Here is a 24,658-nt window from a genome sequence, read left to right on the forward strand (position 1 = left end):
GTATGCCATTTGCCTTCTAAACACTTGCACTGATTTACACCATAAGGATCTGGCCCTTAGCGTGTAAGTAAGATCTGCTCCACTACACATATATACATTCACAAGTTATAATTGTTTCTACAGCTCTCAGTAGTCATCAGGGACAAAACATAACGTTATCTTTGCATAAGACATTATGGGTCTATGTTACGGTTGCTGCACAGGCAGTAAGAGGATGCTGGAGACAGTGATAGGAAATAAAACCACAGACACTGCAAGAATGTATTCAAGATTTACATGCAGGATTATAAAAATGTTTGGTATAAATTAAATATTAAGCATTTACATCTGGGAACTCCAAGGTCTAGGGTCACATTAATTACTTAAATAAATCGGTGAACATTAACTCCTTCCATGTGGTCAGTGACAATTCAGAGTTCCTTTAAACTTACGTTCTGCAAAACTCTAAGTAATACTTTCAAATGTTCCAAAACAGCCACCCTCTTCAACACATTTTACACACAGAGGCACATAGGCAGAGATACTCGGAAACACTGTACGCCCACATATCTAACCGCAGGTGACAGAAGAGACAGAACTAACCATCCCTTATAGACTTTGGCAATTTCCGTGTTCATTTTGAGAATAAATTCCCCTCGGTGGTTGGACAATGCATAATTAATTACATTTATTGATACTGAGTTTAGGCTACTAGTCGAATATTCTCACATTAAGTATTGCACAACAGTGTCAAGAGGGTTTTTTTGATACTGAAAACTCTAAAGATAGCCAAAAAAGGACATGTTTTTAAAACCACCCTTGTGTACAGTTGCAGTTTAGGAAGTACAGAGTAAGCGAAGTTTTCTACAGAACGAATCAGCTGGCTGCTCTGTTTCTGTTACTAGCACAACACTGTCTTCCAGCCTATGTACTACTTTCGAAGTTTGTATGCATTCACTTTATCAGGCTTTCAAATTCTACTTCGCTAACAACAAAATCTGCTTTCTGAAGGTTAGTAAACATACTTCATCACAAGCAGCAAAGCCTTCGTATCCCATACTGGGAATCATCCATACCGTTATGTTCTAACAGGTGGCTGCGTAGTGAGTGTCAAGCAAAGAAACACTTACTTGCATAACATCCTTTCTGCATTTTTATATAAGCACAAACCAAGCAGCACATTCTGCTAGGAACAGAATGATTCTGGTGCATATCAGATTTAAATCATACTTGAGGAAGAAATCTGAAAAATATCTCATCCGTTCCCTTTTCCCCTTTGCTTATATGCCATCTAAATTTGAAACTCCAACAAAAGAACAACCCACCCAATACTTGTTTTATAGATGCAACAAGTTTTGTGAGTCTGGCTGAAAGCACAAGGTTCCAATTTGCTACTTGTGAAGCCTCAACCAGAGCTCTGCTTTGGCTTGCAAAGCAGTCAATGCTAGGCACTGAGAAGCAAACCCCATCTTGTCGTGCCATTATCTTAATCAATAAACTGAAGTAAACTGAGGACTATAAAACAGAGAAAGCTTCTGCCAGGTTGACCAAGAGAAAAGATATCAGCCAAACATATCTGTGTCATTAAACAAAGGCTTTTTCCAACAGACACAGTCAATGCTTTTAGGTGGCTTGTAACCTGCACAGTACTCAATGCACTGGCTGCAGTAGCTCATTGTGATTTATTACTGCAAACCAGAGGTCACTGAAGTTAAGAAAGTATGGCTTGTTAGGCTCTAACATGGGTAGAGTTTCACTTACAATAGTTGCCCCAGTTAATGGCAGAGCAACTGACTGCAGGTGTACCCAAATAAACGGTTTTGTACCTAGTTCCCAGTCTAGGTAATGTAAAAATCCAAAATGCCCATTACTAGCCTCACTCAGTTTGCAGTACAGTGGAAAAAAATGGACTGGCAAGCCTGATTGGCTTCTATTTCCCAGTACTAGGAGGAAGACCATACAGGTGAGATTTAAATTGCAGAAGAACACAACAGTCCTCAAAAAAACCCCTGCAACTCCACTCAGGTTCCATGGCCAAGGAAACACAGGAAAATCCCCCTCAGCTAGAAGGTTTTGTGGTGGGAGTGGGGCAGAGTATTCTTCCTTCCTTCATTTCATGAAGCTTCAAGTAACACGGTGCTACCACAGACCAGCACGTATCATCTGCATTTTGTTATCACATCCCCATGCTCTCTCATGATCTCCACCCTGCAGTGCTGGACCACCTTCCTCACACCCGTCCCCCCCCTTCCCACAGCAGTAAGGTGCCACAAAAGGGATGGGGAAGCATGTAAAGCATTAAAGGCAAACATTACAAATACCATGGGCAGAAACATTTGTTCCTGATGCCTTGAAGCTCCTCCTACCAATTTCCTCTAAGTACCAGTTTGTATATAGTGTCCCTTAAATTATTTTATGCTACTAAATGCACTGTGCCTCCATCATATTATGACCTAGTTCCTTGATATTTTCCAATTAAAACAGGACAAAAAATCACTTTTCAAACACTTTTTTTCTCTGCATGGTAATGAAAAAATAGATAGGTATTTTCCCCCACTTCAGGTGACATTTTAGTCATTTGAGGGGATAGGGAGAATTATTACTCATTTTTTTTCACACTTTCAAAACAAAGGACGAAATCTGATCTAGAACAATGGTAATTCTCATTATTTAGTTTTTGAGTATTATAACGTACTAGATGTAAAACTTCAGAAAAAAACATTTCATCCTCCACTGAAGGCCAGCCATCTCTGAGGTAACTCTCAACAATCAAACAGGAACACTTTCATCACTTTAGAATAAGAAGTTTAATGGGGAGAAAAGCATTGAAAGTATTTTTGACAAACATGCACAACATGAGACAAACAACTTGTGCAAGTGTATATAGAGATTTAAAAAAAAAAAAAAACAGGACTTTTTGTAAAATGTGCTTCACAAAAATACAGAAGAAAACCACCTTTAAGACTGCATGATAATGAAAAGATAACCTGGTAGATTGGCATTTTTCGCCACCTTAGTTGACATTCCAGTCTTTTCAGAGAAAAGGGAGAAGAGAGGAGGAGGAGTTTGAAGGACAAAGTAGGAACTAAGAATAACAAAGATCTAACATTAGGAGCGAGCGAAGGATAAATGCCTAAAAAGTTTCATGAACAAAACTGAAGTATATTGCAAATAAACATCAGGGAGATTAAAAATGCAAACCAGCAAGCAAGCCTTAGAAAAGTGTCAGCAAAACCACTAACAAAAAACCTCCCCACACTACAGCCAACTCCAAGAAACCCATTTTCAAAGAACAAGAGCAGATAGTTTTTCCCTTTCAAAAAGAGAAAGGTGCCAAGACATCCCACAATTTTTATTCAAGAACCTTGACAAGAATTCATTTTTAAACTTAGTGTTGTGTAACTACAAAAAAAAAAAAAGTCATCCACTGAATTCAGTTTATTTTAAATAAAAATATATTCACTAACATTTCCTATTCTTCCTCCTCCACTGAATTTTTTTATTTCAATATGGCAAGAAAGTTTCAGAAGATCAGGTTTGGAAAGAATATTAAATTAAATACCTCTTGTGCAGTATTTCAAGAAAAGCCATTAAATGGGACTGGCTAAAACAAAACAAACCCAAACCAAAAATAGAATTGAGGCAAGGAAGAAAAGCAGCAATGCCTAGGTTTCAACAGATTGCATAATCTTATGTACCACTTACAATGAAAATGGAATTAAAAGAAACTAAAGGAATAATAAAATTTGTAAGAAGATATGGCTGGTTACAAATTCCAGTGAAACAGATAATCCATTCATCTCCATCTGACCTAAGCTTCCAGTTAAAACAGGAGGGAGAAACTAGCTTGTCTAACAGTATTGTTTAAAGGCTAAACAGTTAAGATGTTCTGAGTCAATATGTAAGATGAACGGAAACAGCACAAAACTCAAGTAACATATATGCAAAAAAAGATACACAAATAAAATGTGATTCCTGTGAATCACAAAAACCCCACAACCCTGACCACATTTTTCACAAGTCAAGTTGCAATTCTTATGTATTTTTCTGTCTGGAAAGTTAAATTCTAGGTACCTAAATGTATCAAACTGTACAATACAGCATAGATTGTAGAACAACAAAAGAAAAAAAGAAAGGACAAGACAGTACCACAATTGCTATCTCCTAAGTGGTTGGATTTCGCTGGAGTACACAAGTGAACATGTCATATTGTACACGGGATTTTTAGAGTTAGACCTACCCCTCCAGACTAGTATTTGCATTATGGTAAATCCTACATATGGATTAGGAGACTTTGGCTTGTCATACGACAGTACCAAGGACAAAGATATGTCTTGTGCCCGGCAACCAAACCATGGAAAAACAGATGATAAGAACGAGCAGCTGGACTGGAAACAAAGAGAACCAAACCTTAGGTAGTAGTGCTAACAAGACTGGAAGTCTCACGTCCTTTTTTTCCCTGTAGACATCACAGCAAAGCCGAGTTTTCAGAAGAGATCTGAGGAGAACAGTGAAGTTGTTTTGCAGAGATTAACGAGAGAATTCCTACCTGTGTTAGGGAGGAAGAAGGGAGAAAGCCAAAAGACACTTTTTAAAGAGTCTCTGTCTGATAGGAAAGTCTAATGTGGGTAGCACGTGGCCCAGGTGGAGGTAGGAAGCAAGCCCTCATTGCTGAATAGGATTGGGAGACTGTGAAAGTAAAGAGAAGAAGATTATGTTTCAGTGGGGAGGAGTGGAAGAAAGGATGGGTAAGGGGAACACAGCCAAACTAGTATGTACGTACGGGAAAATACAGAACTTAAGAGACCTGTCAGCACAGCAAGGCTACACTTGTGAAAGCCAGAGAAAAATCATGTCATGCTAAATTCAGATTAGAAACGGGTGTTTGCCTGTTAAAACAATTATGTTATACGACAGGATGAAAATGGCCATACCTCACAGAAAGTATGTCAAAACTCTGCAAGACTCAGGCTTTTTTTTTTTTTTTTTTTTTAATGTCCTCACATTCAGAATTTGGAAGGAGAGGCTGATACTGTGGGTAAGAAGGACTGGGAATGGAGATGAAAATGGTTTCAAGAACATGGTTTGATTTATTAGCTTAATGGAAGCTTATTGTGCAATATAAGAATTACATGCAAGAATACGTCATTGCAAAAAAAATACTCATTTACAGTTTTTATTATTAAATAAAAAAGCTATGTTACTATCCACATTTAATCACTATGACTATTAAAGACTGAGAACAAATTCTGAGTATCTGCCAACACCAACATTTTCCCTTACTACAGAAGTGTGCCTTAAATGGAAGTAACACACGAAGAAAAATAAGGGGGATTTTGTCAGTCATGCCAGATGACTGTCAATAAAAAAATGCTCAGAATTTGTTAACAGATTCTAAAATATTTTTTCTTCTAAGTTTTAAAGAATAGATGCCTCAGAGGTGTAACTACAGAAGTGTTGGGTTTTTTTTTTTTGAGTTCTTTTTTCATTTATCGTTAAGAACTTTTAAAGAACAGAAGGCCCTTTTCCTGAATTTTAATGTATCAAATAGGTTCAAGAATCCCACAGAAATCCTTCACGTTATGCAAAGTACTGTCCTTGAAAGTTTTTGTTGTTTCTGCCCTTTAGCCCACAACATTAGGACTTGTTAACTGAGAACTATACGGCAAGCCCTAAAAAAAAATTCCCTTCAGTTACAGCAACTGTCAACAGCACAGCAAAAATCAAGAATTTTAAAGAAATCGCAATAAAGATGCAAAGAAGTGTCTTAAGAGATTTATGAACATGCCCAAATACACAACTCCCACTGCACTTAATGAGACACTCCTGAGTACTCCTGTAGGTGTCTGAACACCTTCTACAAATCAGACTCTAAGGATATGCCTGAGCATACTTCACACCTGTAGTCCTCATCAATGTCAACTTGGTATTGTGGGCTTTTGGCACCTCTAAAAAAGCCCACACATTTAAGTCACTTCTGATTATCTCCATCTGTGCACATTTATTCTTGTATAAAAGTATCTCATCTCTGTTTACAGTTTAAACCACAAGCCTGGACCTCGGGCTCACACATGGAGACAGGAATACTAACAGCAATTTATAAAGGAGTAGAGGTGAGATCTGAATTTTTCAACACCAGCTTTTTCTCTGCCCCCCCCCCCCTTCTTAATGTACTAAAGGGGAAAAATATTTTTTAAAAAATAAGAAAAGAAAAGAAATTTTTTTTAGGATTTGAAATATTATACTTGCTACATTTGGAAAGTAAATTCAAATCACAGCTGTAACTCAAGAATTCATAAGAATAAGAACATTTCTTGAGACTTGAGAACTGTTACTGAAAGTTATCTTTTCAACAACTTCTCATGATTTGCTTAAACACTGAAAAGCTGAGAGGACCCACATTTTAAACTTTACATATTCCCCATTATCCTCATAACAAGGAATCATAGTTTACTGCTCTGCTTGTTATATTGTATCAGTTTTCTACCTGAATTTAGGATATTTTTAATAGTCTTATATTTTTATGTTATGAATATAAATACATTCATAATATATATTCTTTCTATATATATGAATACAAGTGAATGCAAAAATAGTTCTAATACAGACAAACATCCCAAAAGAATGAAGAAGAATCTCAGGAGAAAGGAAATATATACGTGATAAAAGTCACAGGAAGTCAATTTCCATCACTTGTCTTTTGAGAGGGTGGTCAAAAGCCGTTTAATTTTGGTATTCAGGAAAACTTCATCAGTTCAAGGACTATCTAGTCCAATAAAAAGTGTATATATTTAGTAAATTCTTTCTTGGCATCATCTTCAGAACATTCATATTAACAGATGGAATAAAAATGTGGCTCATAGGCAGGACAGACTGACCTTTTAGGACAGGACTCATTTAACCCACAAGCAGGTGGGACAGCGTACTTCAGGAACACTGCAAATTTCTGCCACCAGTTAATTCATTAAAAGTTTGTCTGGGTCAGTCACACAAACCTGAAGACCTAACAGTGTTACAACTTCCTCAAGTCCTGCAGACTCTTAATAAATTCAATAAACTATAGATATTACAGCCAGGACTTCTTCACCAAAATGCTAGTAAGCTGCCCCTGCAGGAGAATTTCTACAGTTAACATCATTGAGAAACATGGCCTTCTTGAAAACAGGACAAGACTGATAAAGATCCTGCAGGGGCTGCTCCAGGCAGAGACTGCTGTTTAGTTCTCTTGAAACTCATTAGCATTGCACAGCTGATGCCACACAGTGACAATGACAGCCCTGAGGGATCTGACACAGGTTGCAGTCAAGGTAAGAAGAAAAAGATTAGAAGACAAACTTTAAAAAACGTTTGACACTTTGCAAACTGAAGCAGATTTAGTTAACTGTAGAAGCAGGTGAATGCGATATCACTGAAAGGGTTGTCAAGCATTGGAACAGGCTGCCCAGGAAAGTGGTCAATTCACCGCCCCTAGAGGTATTTAAAAGACGTGTAGATGTGGTACTTAGGGACATGGTTTAGTGGTGGACTTGGCAGTGTCAGGTTTACGGTTGGACTCGATGGTCTTAAGGGTCTTTTCCAACCTAAGTGATTCTATGATTCTCCTGGTGACTTCTCTGACAGGTCTACTTCTGAGGGTTGGATGCATGTTACAGTGAGCCTCCAGAAGAACTGTACCAAGATTAGGTTTCTTCGGAGATGCCAGAAAATTAGAAGTGAAGAGGTGGCTTGACTACTTGCATGTTAGTGAAGGAGGCTATTTTCACTTTGAAGAAGTTATAAAAGCTCCCAATTACTTCAAGAGGACACAGTGCTATCCACACTGTTTAGATATGAATTCTAGTCCATGTGCTCAGAGTATTAGCTAGCAATACACTCTTGGTAAGGAAACAGAAAATACTATTATCCCTTACCACCATCAGTCCTGATAAATATGGCGATCACAGACTTAAAGGTTAGCGTGAGTAGTCAGAGCTCACAGGTGCTTTCTGTTGCGCTCCAACCAATACACGCTGTGACCACGTAGGCCAGTCTTACTCTTCTGGTTCACAAAACTAGCAGACTGGCTACCCACAGCTCACTAATATGAAAGCTATCCTTCAGTGCATTCTATCAAAGGATATAAAACAAAACTAGAAAGCTACCCAGAAGTGCAAAACATTATTTTGAAGGTACCCAGATTCATTGTTGGACTACTTACAAAGAATTATGTATATGCATTGGTTGATTTCTGTAGCATGAAAAATTAATCTGTTGGTTTGGTTGGTTTTTTTTCAGTAATTCATTTGATCTTGGATAGGGAATTATCAGTGCTGGGTGTTTGGGGACAGGAAGAAAGAAAAAGAAGTATAGCTGGTACCAAGTAACAGACTCAGTCCAAAACAGTTAGAAGCTGGTCTAAGGAAAAGGATTATACCATTATAAAACAAAACAAAACAAACCAACAAAAAAAACCATCATGGCTTGCAGCAATTTAAGAAGGAATAATTTCCATCATTCAGAAATCCATCTTAATGATGCTACTCAACTTAAAAAAGTGCATTTGTTTACAGTTCTGAGAAAATAAAGACTACTAAAAAAATCATCTCCGCTCACGCATTTTTGTTTCTTTTTTTAAGTAATGAAAATAGCAGACAGTTTCATTTAGGAAAATAAAACATAATACAATGAGTGATTACACTGATAACACTTGAGAAGAAGAACCCACCATTGAATGCACTTCAGTCTCTTTATAAAAGAGCATTAGCAATGTACTACTTTGCAGCAGTGGAAGAAAAAGTATGACCCAATAGCAGCATCTCTCTCTCAACATCTGTGTTTTCAGCATTATGCCTGATCTCTCCATCATCCTTTAACTCCTACTGCAATGCCTGGTAATGACCCATTGTTACAGCCTTGCAAAGTGACTGAGCAAGTCTTTAAATTTCTTTTTTTTTTTTCAAATAAGATCAGAAAGAAAGTACATTAACTCTCTTCAACTTCTTTAAAACTCATTCATTTGGCTGAACATAGACAAGTGTTTCACACCACAAAAACTGTGCTTGTTTTCAAACACCTGTTAGAGTGGTAATTTACATAAAAGCAAGACCATTTTTGACAGTGTAGGATTTCGTATCCAGTTTTTAAAATGGCAGTTGGTCTTTCTCTCCCCTTGCCCCTTTTAAGTATTTAATTGCCTTAGCCTACTGATACACTGAGCCACTTAAGAATCATTACATCCTAAGCAACACACATTGATTACATCTACTTTAAGATTTAATATTAAAATATAACAAGGATTTTTATCTGTATTCTGATTTTAGAGACTTAGATCACATGTTTTTCTCCACTGCTGTAAAGGTTTTATTTGGCTTTGTGGGGGATTGATTTAATTATTTTTGAAGTAAGTCTATCAAGCAATTCACATAAATACTACAAGCTTTGTGATAGCACTCACAGACTCAGACATGCCGGTATGTATTTGGAATACACAAAAAGCACTCAGAGGACTAATGGTCTTTATGATAGCTTTTACATTCAAATTTGTTTTAAAAAATTATCTTAAAAGCATCTTGTCTTGTCATGAGGCACCATCAAGAAGAGTCTGGCCCTGTTTTCTTTACACCCTCCAATCTGAGATTTATAAACATTAATAAGATTCCCCTAGGGCTTCCCTTCTCCAGGCTAAACAGTCTCAGCTCTTTCAGCCTCTCCTCCCACGCCAGATGCTCCAGTCCCTTAACAGGTATAACCCCTCCAGTCAAAAGTTAAGTAGGTAAGGCAACTCATTTTGACAGACTTGAAAAACATTCTGTTGTCATTTAAGCCCAGCCAGTAACTAACGCAGCTGTTCACTCACTCGCCCCCTCCCAGTGGGATGGGGACAAGAATCGGGGAAAAAACCAAGTAAAACTCATGGGCTGAGATAAGAATTATTTAGTAACTAAAGTAAAATAAAATTGAATAGTAATAATAATGATAATAAAATATAATAATAATAATTGTAATGAAAAGGAATATAATAAAATAATTTTAAAAATAATAAAACCCAAGAAAAGACAAGTGATGCACAATGCAACTGCTCACCACCCACTGGCCGATGCCAAGCAGCGATCCGCCCCTCCCGGCCAACTCCTGCAAGTTTATATACCGAGCCTGACATTCTATAGTATGGAATATCCCTTGGGCTAGTTTGAGTCAGCTGTCCTGGCTATGGTCCCTCCCAGCTTCTTGTGCACCTGCTTGCTGGCCAGCATGGGAAACTGAACAATCCTTAACTTAGGAGAAGCACTACTTAGCAACAACTAAAACATCAGTGTGTTACCAACATTATTCTCACACTCAATCCTAAACACAGCACCAGCTACTAAGAAGAAAATTAACTCTATCCCAGCTGAAACCAGGACACACTCAAACCTTAACACTTCAAACCAGCCACATCATCCAAAATGGTGTACATGAACATGGATATTCTAGAAGTACCCATAAACATTGCGGAAGCAATTTAGTTAATACTCCTGCTAGCATGGTGCCATCTGTGAAAAACCAAATACTATTCTTAACATTGAAATGGTACTTAAATGCACTATAACATGAAATGCTAAGCATAAAAATGCCTCAGGATTTGAGGACAATTTACAGTTTCAACTGTGTTGTTAACTGTGAAGGTGTTTTAAAAAACAATAGGTATTTTAATGCTGCTCAAGTTTATTTGAAGCATTATATTGTTACTACCATGAGCACACATTGCTCATCTCAGAGGCCTTGATTTACTGTAAGTGAAATATTTTAAGACAATTTTAAATACCAAAGAACAGCATTAATATCAGTCTATATGTAACTGGACTCAGTAACACCAGCAGCAGTCAACATCAACCCAAGTGAGAAAATACACACTGCAGACACAGTCCAAGGTACCACGCTAGCATATTGTACAGACTTTTAAAGGCTTACTAAAACTTCAAAGAATAAATGAGTAAGTTTCATGCTTCAAATATCTATTCCAAGCATCTTATTTGGATTACACACAGTTGGCTTTTACTAACAACCTATACAGATAAAGAATTTTGGAGCCAGTAACAGAATTCTTGCAACCATTTACTAGAAAAAGCCATTAAAACCTTGAAACCTTGCAAAACTTTTTTTTTTTTTTTTTGCAGGCAACAAGCATCCCTTCATCAACACAATTTCTACCAAGCATCAGATGAAAGTAAATGCATTTCGGCCACAAACCTTGTCTGCATTTAGCCAAGTAAACGACACAAGTCTTTTGAAATTGCTTTGAAAGAACTGTATCCCCAGTATGAAAGAAAGGATAGCTATAGACATTACTCCACTACACAGCTTTTCGTAATTATAGAATTTTATCAACGAAATTTTATGCAGGTTACTACAAAGCCTATTCTGTCTCCCAGACATTCCTAAAATACATTGCACTGTATCATTAAGCAAGTGTGTGAAAAGCATCTACTTTCATCCTAAGCAATTAGAGACAAGTTTGATCAATTCTTGTATTTAAGCTTAGGTGTACTGTGTTCTGTTGTTGCCTTACTTCAGGTCCCTTTCTAAACAGCAGTCATCCCATTGACTTTTTTTTAATAGTATCTTCTTTCAGGTACCTGCATCCTCAGAGAAGGATTCTGGTTTTCCTGTGTTGCCTTGTGAGTAAGACTTCAAAATTGTGCTTTAAAATGTCTGTTCCCAAGTATCCATACAACTATGCACTCTTCAGGAATATGCTAAAAATGAGCAGAACTTGACTAGCAGCTCTTAAAACAGATAGAAGTCTCCCCTAACGTAATGAATGTGCTTAATCCCATGCATCCACATATAAATGAAGTCAAAACCATTCCCACAAACAGCCTCCTTTTGATGCCTCACAATTCCAGTTGGGTGATTAAAAAAAACCCATCCAAACAACTTGGATATCTAGGCAGCATAGCCTCTTTCCATGTGAATACTGCCAGCATATCTAAACCACGTAAGTAAAGAGCAGAAAGCTGAAGCTTTGTGGGATTTATGTAATATTCAGATCAGCTGCATACAGATAGTTAAATAAGTTTGTCAAATCTCTACAGCTTCAGCTTTTTCAGATTTAGAAAACTTTCACAAATTAATCAAGTTCTGCAAATATTTGACATTATTTATTTCTATATTATGGGAGCAAATGAAAACCACAAATGATATCCAGAAACTGGAGAGGATAGAGGAGGGAAGAGAAAGATGATAAGGAAATAGACACGGACAGTTGTTAAGGCAGTTCTGAAGGACTGAAGGAGGCACAGAAAGCCTCAGTGAGAGAGAATGCTCCATCTACCCCAACAGCTGTTTGACGAGCCGTAGCTGAATCAGTTTCTTCCCTGAAAGCACCATAAATAACTCTCAAGAGTTGGTGTGGAAGGCAACAGGGAAAAAAAAAAAAGGGATAAAAACCACACTGATCTGCAGAACTGCAAAATTTGTCTTGACTTGTGTGGGAGAACTCTTGGGAGTTAGTTGCTCTCTTTCACTGTTAACACTACCCACAGAATTGCAGCCTTTTCTGCTTTCAGGAGACAAGAGCATGATTGTAACAGTGTGTGCTAGGATGCAGGGATGTCATATAAGGCATGACATCGCCCATGTGAATGTGACATCTTCCTACTCCCTTTCCTTTCACTTCAGCCCCCATTACCAATGAGATGAAGACCTCACCAAGCCATCATGGGAATTTTCTGTGTAATAGCAATAGAAGAGGTTTCAGTATACAACATATGTATTGCAAGGGCTCTTTTGAGGCAGTAAATCTTGGGGCGGGGGGGCCCACAGAAATTTACATCAAGTTCGGTCCAATATATGCCCTTTCACCAAAAAGGGCAAAACCTATTAATATTAGCATGCCAAACCAGCAACAAAAACCACACAGTTTGAGCAATATTTTCAATACAACATAGTATTACTCATACACATTACACTTTTCGTGCAAATTCTCATTTCTCCACCTCGCTTTGGCTTTCCTTTCCATCAAGAGGTGTACAACAAAAAGGAAACAAAACAGCTACAGGAGCTACAATCCTACATACAACACTCTAAGATTCAAGCTACAATGGCCTTTATTTTACTGCCGCTTTACACTTTGTAAGAAGCTAAATAAAAATTCACAAAGGTGATCTCATACATAGGACTGGTAAGCATTTTGGACTCAATCTGTAGAAACAGGTGACAAAATGCCTACCTTCCAAATTAACACACAAAGCAGATGGCAACCCCACACTAAGTGGAATTGAAGAACAAGGTTCTCTCTGCCATACGTTAGAAGCACATGAAAACAACTGCTAACAAGGAGAAAACATCTGGAAGATAGTGTTTATATATGGAACACAGTTGTTGAGTAAGCAAATGGCACTGTGAATTTGCATTTGTTACTTTATCTATGGTCTGGCTGCTTTGCAAACAGCTACAAGGCAACGTAAGAAAAATCCAGAAGGAAAGGCTCAAAACATTTTGGGGGCAATGTGTACACAATGCTTTTACCTACCTCTTTTAGAGCATGTGCAAAATTAACAACTTCAATGGAAGATTTTCCTTTTGTTTAAGCATTAATGAAGAATAGCATTTTTTAAACCCATGCATGCAGAAAATCATCATGTAGAAGACAGCCACAGCAGGAGACAGTTTGAAATAAACAAACAATCCTTTGATTTTTCTGTACACTTTCCAGTTGTCATTCTAAAGCAAAACAGGAAGAACTTAAGAACCTATCAGTTTTCAGATGAAAATCCTATTCCTAAACAGGATTAGCTGGTAACCTAAAAATATCAGCCAGTAATCTCCAAAAGTCATATAAGCTCATGTACCCCGCGAAGTCCTATACCAATCACTAACTAAAAGAAATTAGGTCAGAATCCAAATCAGATCACACCAGAGTAGCATCAATCTTCTTACTTCAGAGCTGTCACATTTTAAATCTTCCAAACAGTTTCTACATAAATTATTAAAAACAGAGGAGATCTGTCTTTGAACAGAGACTAACCAAAAGCGACATTCCAGTTTAATGTTCCAGTTTAAAAAAGACATATTAAAAAGTTTATCTTCACTTAGAACAAGTGTCCTAAGACAAAAGTCACTTAGGACATATATCTCTAAATGTACTCCCTGTCAAGCAAACAAAAGCCATCTACCAGAATGCTTTAGAGTTTCCTTAAAATGATCTGGGATCAGGTGGCAGTACTTCTGACACTGCAATCTGACAATACAATTTCTTATTGACCAAATTCTGTGCCTAATTTCTAGCAGACTGACATATTCTACCCACATCAACCCCAATAAAACCAGAGAAGCTGTTGCTATTTAAATTCTGCATATCTATAATCTCGTCTCACAGATGACCTGCACTCTAGAACTTGAGAGATGTATTATGTGACTCAGCCACTGGCCTACTATCCCTGTACATTCCCATACCTTATTTACTGTATATAAAATATAATAAACAGCATATAATAGCCCCAAATCTTTGAAATCTATTGATGTAAAGCCATACAAAAATCATTGATACCTGTGGGGCTGTGGCAACTAGAGCTGACACCACTGTATGTATCAAGAGATTTGGACCCTGAAGCTGTTGAAATAAATCAGTCTGAAGTTTTAGCCTCAAAGAGTTCTCCTGTTCAACTTAACTGGCATTTACAAAAACACATACCCTGTAAAAAAATCTTCCAGTGTCACTCACCAACAGACATTATCTGTTTACTATTACAACCTGCTATTGTAAAGTACTGAGACTTTTTATTATATTATCAAGTGATAAAATCTTCTTATAATATCAAGTGGTAACTACCAAGTGATTCATCAGCTGGTCAAGTGATTGATGCAAATCAGTTTCTGTACTATACCATGGTTTCCTTTTCACAATGCCAACAGTCTTCTAATATGCAGACTCCAGGATCTTACCTACATGTGAAGTATTTGAGCATATGACAGTAATTTGCATCTGGAAATCATCAGCTGCACTATTAAAGAAGTAGCCACTTCGGTTTAGGCTGAACAGCTTCAGCTTACGCTGTTAAGCTCCAGATCTTGACTGACTGCCATTTGGGCCAAGAACACAAAGATTCAATGAAAGCATCTCATCGGTACAGTGTTCCCAGAAGTGGCATCACTGACTTACTGACAATTATCACCACTGCATCTATCATCTATTGCTTTTAAACTTGGTACAGTACATCGACTGACTCTGCTGATGAGGAGGGGCAGGTAGTAGCTATGACCAGAAAAAAGTTTCAGCTACAGCTTTTAGATATAGGCTGTCTCTTTCCATAATGAGAAGCAGCATGCTATCCAAGTCCTATGACATCTTCAGCTATAAAATTCACACTTTAGCTACGAACTTGCCACCGAAACCAAACTAACTGGATAACTAATGACAGCAAGACACTTTAACACTCTTATTTTGACTAATTTTATGGCGACATTTATGAGCTGTAATGAGCTATATGAATCAGTGGCATAAACCTACTTAACACATAATGAACTAGAAGGCAAAACAAGTCATTTGACTGCTAATTAAACAAAACTTTAATTTTTTGCCACGCAGAATAAACCTCTTATTAAATATCATCATTTTTGACTTGTTAATAACAAGCTTCTGTCTATCCCTGGCTGAATTACAATAACAATCACAAGTCTACAGACTGGCAATTCCTTTGGGAAGGAACATTTTAAAAAACAAAACAAAACACCTACCCAATGATTTAACCAGTGGCTACTGCCTCATCTTTGCTAGCAGACACAAGCTCCCTTTCCTCATGTGCTCTGAGCCCATCAAAAACTAAAGCCTTGTCGGCATAACCTGGAACACGAACAAACGCTCTGTAAACATGGGGTGCAACCAGAAGAGACAGTTCCCCTTCTCCTATTTGGGTCAATATCAGCTGCGCAAATCGCATTGAACAAACAGGGCTTTTGTTTGACTTGTTTTTTTCTCCCTTGGATCAGCTTGCTTGCAATGAATGGACCATCTCTGCTAATTTCAGCTGCAGTCCTCAGTCATTCTGGATCAAGAGTAATCCAAGTATCTTCTCAGGAACCCATACTCACAGGCATATAACATCACACTGCTTAACTCTGAGCATGATGACAAATCAATTCTGCATATTCTTGTTACAGGCTATATAGAGAAATCCTAGTTCTCTTCATACCACAATCTAATAGTGCTGCATAAAAAACAATCAAACACTGCTGTGAAGACACCATAATTAGTTTCATGCTCCCTCATGATAGGATATTATAGATAGAAGAGGATAAAGCAAATGGCAAAACCAGCCAACACAAAACTCAGTTTGAAAGCAAGTACAATGAAGAGCTGTGTGACACAACTTGCACAGCCTGTCATGGAAAACAGACGTGCGAGGCCTTCTTCCTAGCAAAATGGGCTGACAAAAAGCTTTGCCAGGACAGTTAAATTTTCTTGCTGCCACAGCTGCAAGAGCACTCCTGCTTGGCTTTTCACTTGTCTGCAAAAACTAGAGGAGAAGTTCCACAGAAAGAGTTAAACTTACTTCTTTTCCTCTTCCCTCCCCACCTCCCCCAGGGCTACAAATTAATCATAAAAGCTTAGGCAACTATAAAAGCCATCAATAAGAGACAGGCAGGAGTACAATTAAATAAACCCAGTAATGTAAAACCCAAATTGCAGGCAGGCAATTGAACACAGTATCCCAGGGTTGATTTCAATATAAGCAAGGTTGCAAGAGCATCATGTTACAATCTAAGCCTTAAGAGTTTCTTTAGACACTCATATCAAAATATTCATTTTCTAGTGCAGGAAAAGAAAGCAGCCCAAAGCTCCAGCTGAAATATGACTGTTCTAGTAATCATCTAACCTTTGTTCACTGTTAAAAGCTTGACGCACCTTGTTAACGTTTATAATGTTACAAAGCATTAGGCCTCCGTGACTTGCTTACCTCCTCATTTTGAAATAGGTACCAAGATTGATGTCTCTCTTCAAAGAAAGAAGAAATTTCTAAAGTATCTTGTCAGCTCTACCCAAATGAATATTCTTCAAAAGGACTACAGAGCTCTTCATTTAAGTTCCAGAACAGTACAGATCCCATGATCCGAGAGCTACTACTTATGGGTTTATCCTTGTAGAAAGTACTGCCAGTGACACAGCAACTGAGTGGGATTAACGCTAACATTTCTCAGTAGTTACATCATATTTGTTATGAATCAACATCATTTTACAGATGCTAATGACAGAATTATCTTTTGACACAAAAGCCACAGAACTTTGTTGCCAAAACTGTAAAGCATTAATGAGACCTTCACTACTCTAACAGCTTTCTGATTGGCAGTATTTAAACAAAAAAGTACTGCTTTTACAAAGCACAGATGCTCCTTAATAACAGGTCAAATGGGTCAACTTATAAAGACAAGCTAATCAAGTATGTGCCAATATACTGTGGACATCTTATCCTGAAAATATATTAATGGATGCATGCCAGCCCTACTTCAAAGAAAGCTACTGTGCAAGTCATAACTAAGTCTTCCTTCTAATCACAAACATGCAACTTAACCCTTGGAAATGCATATTCAGAATTTAAGGGGGGGAAGGGAGACAAAAAACCCCATACACAACCATTTTCTGCCAAGGGCAAAAACATCAGGAGTTCTAAAAAGGACTGAGATGACTCTGAACATTTTAGAGGACGATGTTCAAGGCATATTCAGCAAAAATCCCCTAAGAACTCAGCAGTCAAAGGGAGCTTCCACAACAGTGATAAATGCTCCATTTAAAACAAACAAACAAAAAACCACTCAGGGCAACTGTAGAGGAAAAAGTGCATATACGTAAGGAAACAGGACAGAAGAAGAAAATAGTTGGCAGAATATCAAGATCTTTAGATTCAAATTGGGCAATACATTTCCTTCATCCTCTTCATTTCTCTTGAGCTGTTAATAACCTGTAATGTATTTTGCATCTTTGTAGTACTGCTCTTTCAGAACCAATGTTTAAATTAACTACGATTTACCAAATGCTTTAAGTACATAATCTAATATTAGATACTTATTCCAAAATAAAGTTAGTGGGTAGTTAATGTTTAGTGGGTAGTTAACATTAGTGGGTAGCTTTGCTATCCTCATAATTAAGATCTGGGGGAAAAAAAGGCTCTTTTGTAACTACATAGTGAGGTTTTGTCTATGTATTTCTTTGAAGGTCATCACAATGGGCCATAACAAAGGAATTTGGATCACCTAGGTTAAAATCTGATGAATTGTAAATAAAGATCACAACTGCTTATATTTGAGCTGAAGTACTTGCACTGGGAAAAAGTATGCATCCACCATCTGGTGCACAGTAATTACAGAAATTAAAAATGCATTTCTGTGGCCTGCCTTTAACAATTTTTACTGATACAGTAATACTTGATCTTCTTAGGGAACACAGTCTAAACTCATGCTGTTAAATGATCATGGGACTATCCACTGTATGGCGCAACCAGTTCATTAAGCTGGAATCTTTAAAAACGCTTGCTCCCTAGTAATAACGGAAACAGTTTCTGTAGTTTTACGTCATGCCATTAAATTTAATCCACAGTCAAGGCAAGTTAATTTCACACCTGCTGAGTGATATCCTGATGGATGGCTCCACAGCAGGTCATTAATTTTCCTGCCTTTTGATTAATTTCACACCATACACTGGACACAGTCTTTTGAGTTACGATGTCTGAGCGCAATGCTTAATTCCTGTAAAGGGCTGAATCGGTTTTTGACAGCTTGCCAAAATGCAAAGAACGCAGATGTGATGCAAGTGAAAGGAAGCTTCACTAGGCTTGGCACTGAACTCTGACACTGCTACAGGTGTGGCATGGCCTCTCACTCACCAATATATTTTAAGTGTGCTCTTGGACATAGCCTTAAAGCAAAAATTCTGGATACTCCTTACTTCTGAGGAATTGCTCATAAAAAAATTCTGCAGTATCAGTAGTGCAGTTAAATTTAGCCTTTTTTTTTGCCACAGAAACCCTCCAATCATTTAGTTACTGACTTTATACCTAACAAGGTATAAAGATGTACTAAGACTACCGTATCTCTCCACTAAAAAAATCAAGATTACACAGGGTGAAAGAAGGAGAAGGAAAAGTTAACATTCAAAGATGACAACAGCAGCCACTGTTGCCACCACAGCACAAGGGGAAGTTGCGGGTCATTTTGTCCCTCCGTAGTCAGTGAAGACAGCCAGGGCCCTTGGAGGCCTCAAGACCCACATGAGAGGGTCCAGCTACGCAAGATGGCTGAGCTGAGCCAACAGCTCACAGCTAGGGAACAGGCTCATCTCACTCCACACTTCTCATCCTACTGCTCCAAGCCACTCACTCACACCCTCCTTTGTGCTAGATGTGCCAAATCAACAGATCCCTCGGTGAGCTGATTCAGATCGTGAAAACAAAAGAAGCCTTTTTCTTACATTAGCTTTCTGCTTGTTTTGCAAACTAAGCTGTCTAGCAGATGGGTCAGGTGTGTATCACAGCTAGTGAAAATGAAAAGGAGAAATTGTATATTTTGGTAGCAAAGAACTCTTTAGCGTAGCCCTTCTTCCTCTTTTAGGGAGTCATTCAAAGCAGCAGCCCCAAAAGCCCCATCCTCTGTACTGACTATAGAAGGACCTGACCTTCCTAAACTCAAATTAGAGTGTGCTTTTATCCCTTCTTTTCCCTTTCTCCACACTCCCCAATATTCTACAGCACAGCTAATATTAAGGAACCATTAGTGCTCATAACTTGTTCAAAGCTTCATCTTTTTTGTTCTTACTTCCCAATAGTGCTTCCCAATACAGTATGAGCAAATTTTTAGTCTCTTCCTGATCATGAAGAGTAATAATTTAGAAAACAAAAAAGTGCTCATGCTTACCAGCAGCCATTTTTGGTAACAGAAGCTATTGCAATGAAGTCAAGATAGCGGGTAGAGTGAAGGGGAAAAAGGTTTTGTGATTTAATAAATGTAAATCACATAGAACATGTGATTCAGTATGCATGGCTTAAATTTTGGAGTGTGACAGGCTGAGGCCAGGAAGACATCAGCTATTCCGGATCTATCTGTGCCAGCAGACTTCTCCAACCAGAAGTCATTGCCTCCTCACATCTGCCCATGGAATTAACCTGAGTGTTCCCTAGACATCTCAGTCAAAATAAGTTGTGCAAGAAGTAATTTGCTATTTCAACTACAAAGCTAGTCTGGCTATTTTGATTAGCATAGTTCAGACAGTATAAACTGGCCCTTCCAGCAAAATTGCAGGAATCTTTTCAACCATCATTCTGCTGTCCTCTTCTGGTTCAGCATACTGACATCATGACTTACTATCAAGTACTTCATCAAAGGCTTCGCGTAAAGTTTGAATAGATTCTCATTTGATGTGTATTATAATGGTTACCTGTTTATTTGCCAACATGCAGTTTTCAGCATGAGCTGAAAAATTTTACTGTCAACCCCTATGAAGAATCTAAATACACAATGAACTAGTAGCTGGATTAATAGGGCTTAGCTGCTGAATGGAAAGTCAAAGTAAATTATCTCAATCATCAGAAGTTGCAAGCTGGATTTTTTGGACACAACTCCCATTGCTGGCAACCCATTATGCCAATTCTGACAGTCAGGAGTATCAAAGGAGGAGCTACAGTTTGAACATTATTTACAGCAGTATGTACTTTTTCCTTATCATTGCATGCTTCCCATTATGAATGGGAAAGTAAACATTTCGGTCCTTTCCCCAATTACCTAAAACACAGTATAAAAGAGTTTGAGAGATAAGCAAGTTTTTGATGCCTACATTTTTGGATATCTAGAGGACACCTAGGTGCACCCCCCTTTGTACCTCTCAGTTCTAAAGGGCTGCTGAAGAAGCCATTCCCTTTCTACCTAAAATCTCTTTGTAGCTGTTAACTCTCAGGCCTCCTTCTCCTACAGAAGCATGCAATCAGTCTCCTCTTTCCTCAGTCTGGGCTCCTTCAGATTCTTCTAGCTGGTGCTTCAGAAAAAAATGCAAACAAGCAAACATCAACCGAAAAATCCATAACTAAGCCACACAGGTCATGGCCCTCAAACTCAATCAACTTCTTCTCTTTCCCTGAAAAGGGTGGTACTTTCAAAGAAGAGAAACTTAGCCCTCCTATATATCATTTGAAACTAGAAAACAAAAGAACCCCAACTCTCATGCAAGGTCTTAAGCTGTTTTTTCTCCATCTCACACAAATAATAAAGAATTAAGGTGAAACTTCCCCTAAGTGCATAGATTAATGCTTACAAAATCCCTTTAATTGTTATAGCAATTTGTAAACTAAAATCGAAGTGCAATAAAGAATGAATTTTAAATTGCTATCTGTTTGCTTATATTCATTATGCACATCACTATATGTCAGGCAGAATCTCTGAAGGTAAATCTCAAAAAAGTGATTACCACTTAAGCAACATGATGGAGAATAAAGTAGACAAGTGATATATTTAGCTTCATCCTATCTTTGTCCCTAGAGGAAAGCGTTCCTTCTAGTGTGGGAAGAGGAAGAAAAAACCTTATTTGGTATGTTAAAAAAAAAAAAAGCCTAGAAAATGAAGGCATGTTTTTCCCCAACACTGATGACCCACTTTAAACAGTCTTATGTAACTATAAAATGAGATTATATTTGCCTTACCGTGGATTTAATCTTATGTTTTTCAGTCTGAACCACATCAGAGGATTACTTTCCTCACCTACCTACCATAGTTTTCTGAACTTTCTCAGTTTAAGTAATTCTGTCCCTCTTCATCTTTTCAAATCAATTAAAAAAAAAGAAAAAAAAAAGACAAATCTGGTGAGGTAATTTTGCACTTGGCTGAACTATACAAGGATTACATAATCTGAAGCTATGTAGCTATGTTTAATACCTGTTACCCTCTTGAATTTTCACCAGTCCTGGAATTCTACCATGCATGCTCTTTGGCATGTTCTCAAGAAAGCACATTGAGCTTTTCTCCCTCCAGTGCTGGGAACACAAGTCAGTTCATAGAAAGCATGTATAAACTGAAGCATTGTCATTAAATGGAGCAGGTTTCCTGGCAGGACTTGTGACCCTGCGGGGGACCCACGCTGGAGCATTCTGTGCCTGAAGGACTGGAGCCCATGCAAGGGACCCACTCTGGAGCAGTTCATGAAGAACTGCAGCCTGGGGGAAGGACCCATGCTAGAGAAGTTCATGGAGGACTGTCTCCCATGGGAGGCACCCCACGCTGGAGCAGGGGAAGAGTGTGAGGAGTCCTGCCCCTGAGGAGGAAGGAACGGCAGAGACAATGCATGATGAACTGACCTCAACCCCCATTCCCCGTCCCCCTGCACCACTGGCAGGGAGAAGGTAGAGAAATTTGGGAGTGCAGCTGTGCCTGGGAAGAAGGAAGGGGTGGGGAGAAGGTGTTTTTTTAAGATTTGGGTTTATTTCTCATTAACCTACTCAGATTTCATTGGTAACAAATTAAATTGATTTTTTTCCCCAAGTCTGTTTTGGCCATGATGGTAATTGGTTGAGTGATCTTTCCCTGTCCTTATCTCAACCCACAAGCCTTTTGTTATATTTTCTCTCCCCTGTCCGTCTGAGGAGGGGAGTGATAGAGCGGCTTTGATTGGCACCTGGCATCCAGCCAGGGTCAACCCATCACAATGTTGTTCATACTTGTATAGGTGCGAGAGGAGAAAAACCAGGTCCCTTCTAGCAGAAAATCTTGCAGTATACCAACTAAATGCTCCTTCACACACTTGAGAGATTAATATAATTTTAAAATGCCACACATGTACAACAAAGTATTCATATATTTCCCAAATATTATCTGAATCACAGCAACAAGATTTACAAGGCAGTTAAGTCAGACTTCCATGGTCCATTCAAACACATTAGCTTAGTTATTAGGTTAGCTCTCTAGTGTTTCAACAATACAAATGCATTATAAGCAATATAAACGTAAGCATCAAGGCTTCCTTCCTCCTTCCCTCCAACATCAAAAAAAAAAGCTCTAAAAAATACCTCCAGTTATGACAAGTGGTGCCATTGACAGCTGAAGATCAGCTGCTATGGCTATAATCTAAATAATATCTTTCCACTGTAGTTCCATACTAAACTCTAGCCAATATCTACAGTACGACACATCCTACTGCAAACCTCTTTAGGGTCCTAAACCCAAGTGGTTTCCAGAATCAGAAAGGAAATTCCATAGGCAATAGTGTCCATCTCTAGACTGGTGACAGTGAAAAATTGTGTCTTTTGAGCTAACAAGGGAAAGTTAGGAGACTTCTCAGGACAAATACAGTGAAGTGCCTCAAAAGGAAATGCCATTAGCAGCAAGGATGACACTTGGTTGCAGTATACCATACACTCTACCTAATGTTTAACTAGATGAAGAACTCTTAGAGAAGACACTTTGTATCAAAGGTGCAAGCCCAATGGAATTATTTCTGCTTGCTGATTTTCTTCTGGACCTCTAGGGCAGGCTTGGCATCCATCCTCCCAGCCTACATCAGGAAGTATCTTCCTAGAACCAAGTTAATGTTAGCCAGGTAAAGGCACAAGATGTAAAAGAAACCCACAACTCTAAGACACGAATACTCATCTATAAATATGTACCCCAAAAAATCCACTTTCAGACAATCCATTTGAAAATTATTGCAATCCAGCAGTTAATGTAAATGCATATGAGACTGCCAAAAAGATCACTTACAGCTCTGAGCAGAATTTAAATGGTCTTGAAACAGTACTGTAGTACTAGCAGAGAGGAAAAGAGAGACCACTATACTGATACTACCACAGCTGAATGGATTTCTTTACTGTTTAGTCATAGCTAATGAAGAGAAAAAGATAGGCAGAGAAACAGAGGAACAGATTTTCTGATATTATGAAAATACTCATTCCTTTCTACTCACTGGGGAAATGTGCTGGAAAACACATCTTTAAAAGATAAGTTGGTACAAAAAGCCTCTCTCTTTTGAACTTTGTATCACTGGGCTACATTGATTTATTTTTGTAACAGCCAGGATTTGACAGATAACCTGCAGATAACTATTTAAGGCATTATCTTAGCACATTTCAACATCTGGAGCAGCCCATTTGCTTTGTAAGCTACAACCGTGAGGATCCAACATAGACTATCCTACCACTGTACTGTATCTTAGCCTACTGGGTTGCACCTATGTTCCACTGCAGAAATTAGATAAACCTGTATTTGAGCTACATGCATGCAGCATATAATAGTATCTCTAATTAGCGGGGGGAAAAACCAAAACCCAACAGTAGTCAGTCACTCAAGTTCATTAGGTCTGGTCATAGAGAGAGAGATTGTTCACGCTAATAGCCTGAAAAAAGAAAGAATATATTTTTTCAACATTTCGCTCTGTATTTCAGAGGGATGTGGTATTTCTTTCTACAGCTTTGTATCACTCAGTAGCTTCCAGGCTTTACTCCAGCTTAGGCTGCTGTTTTAATGCTGAGAAGAGATATATCTTACAGTTTGGAGTCAACACATGACTTGAGGTTTAAGCCTGAAGAGTGGTTTGGAAATCATCTCTATGCTCTTATAATATCTATTTAAATCCAAAATTATTATTGCATAGTTATTTTAACATATGACTTTTGAGTGACTTTCATTTATTTTCCAAACTGGAGAAAATATCTGATCTTCAAGACAGTTGAGCAACTAAGTTGTTTTTCCCATA

At 38.1% G+C, this 24,658-nt stretch overlaps 1 protein-coding gene across 3 annotated transcripts in view; it reads right to left on the reverse strand.

Annotated features, from left to right (window-relative positions):
• MGAT5 (alpha-1,6-mannosylglycoprotein 6-beta-N-acetylglucosaminyltransferase) overlaps positions 1-24,658 on the reverse strand; it is a 138,831-nt gene that overhangs the window by 100,222 nt on the left and 13,951 nt on the right. Inside the window, exon 1 of one of the 3 annotated variants that reach the window (XM_069780824.1) lies at positions 15,676-15,759. The exons of 1 other annotated variant lie outside the window; for it this stretch is intronic. The gene's annotated coding sequence lies outside the window, so the exon portion shown is untranslated. Of the gene's footprint in view, positions 1-4,528; positions 4,661-15,675; positions 15,760-24,658 lie in introns of those variants that run through there. One more of the 3 variants, XM_069780825.1, reaches the window with a different exon arrangement.

The sequence above is a fragment of the Haliaeetus albicilla genome, chromosome 4 (genome assembly GCF_947461875.1).
Source record: "Haliaeetus albicilla chromosome 4, bHalAlb1.1, whole genome shotgun sequence".
NCBI classification, from domain to species: Eukaryota; Metazoa; Chordata; class Aves; order Accipitriformes; family Accipitridae; genus Haliaeetus; species Haliaeetus albicilla.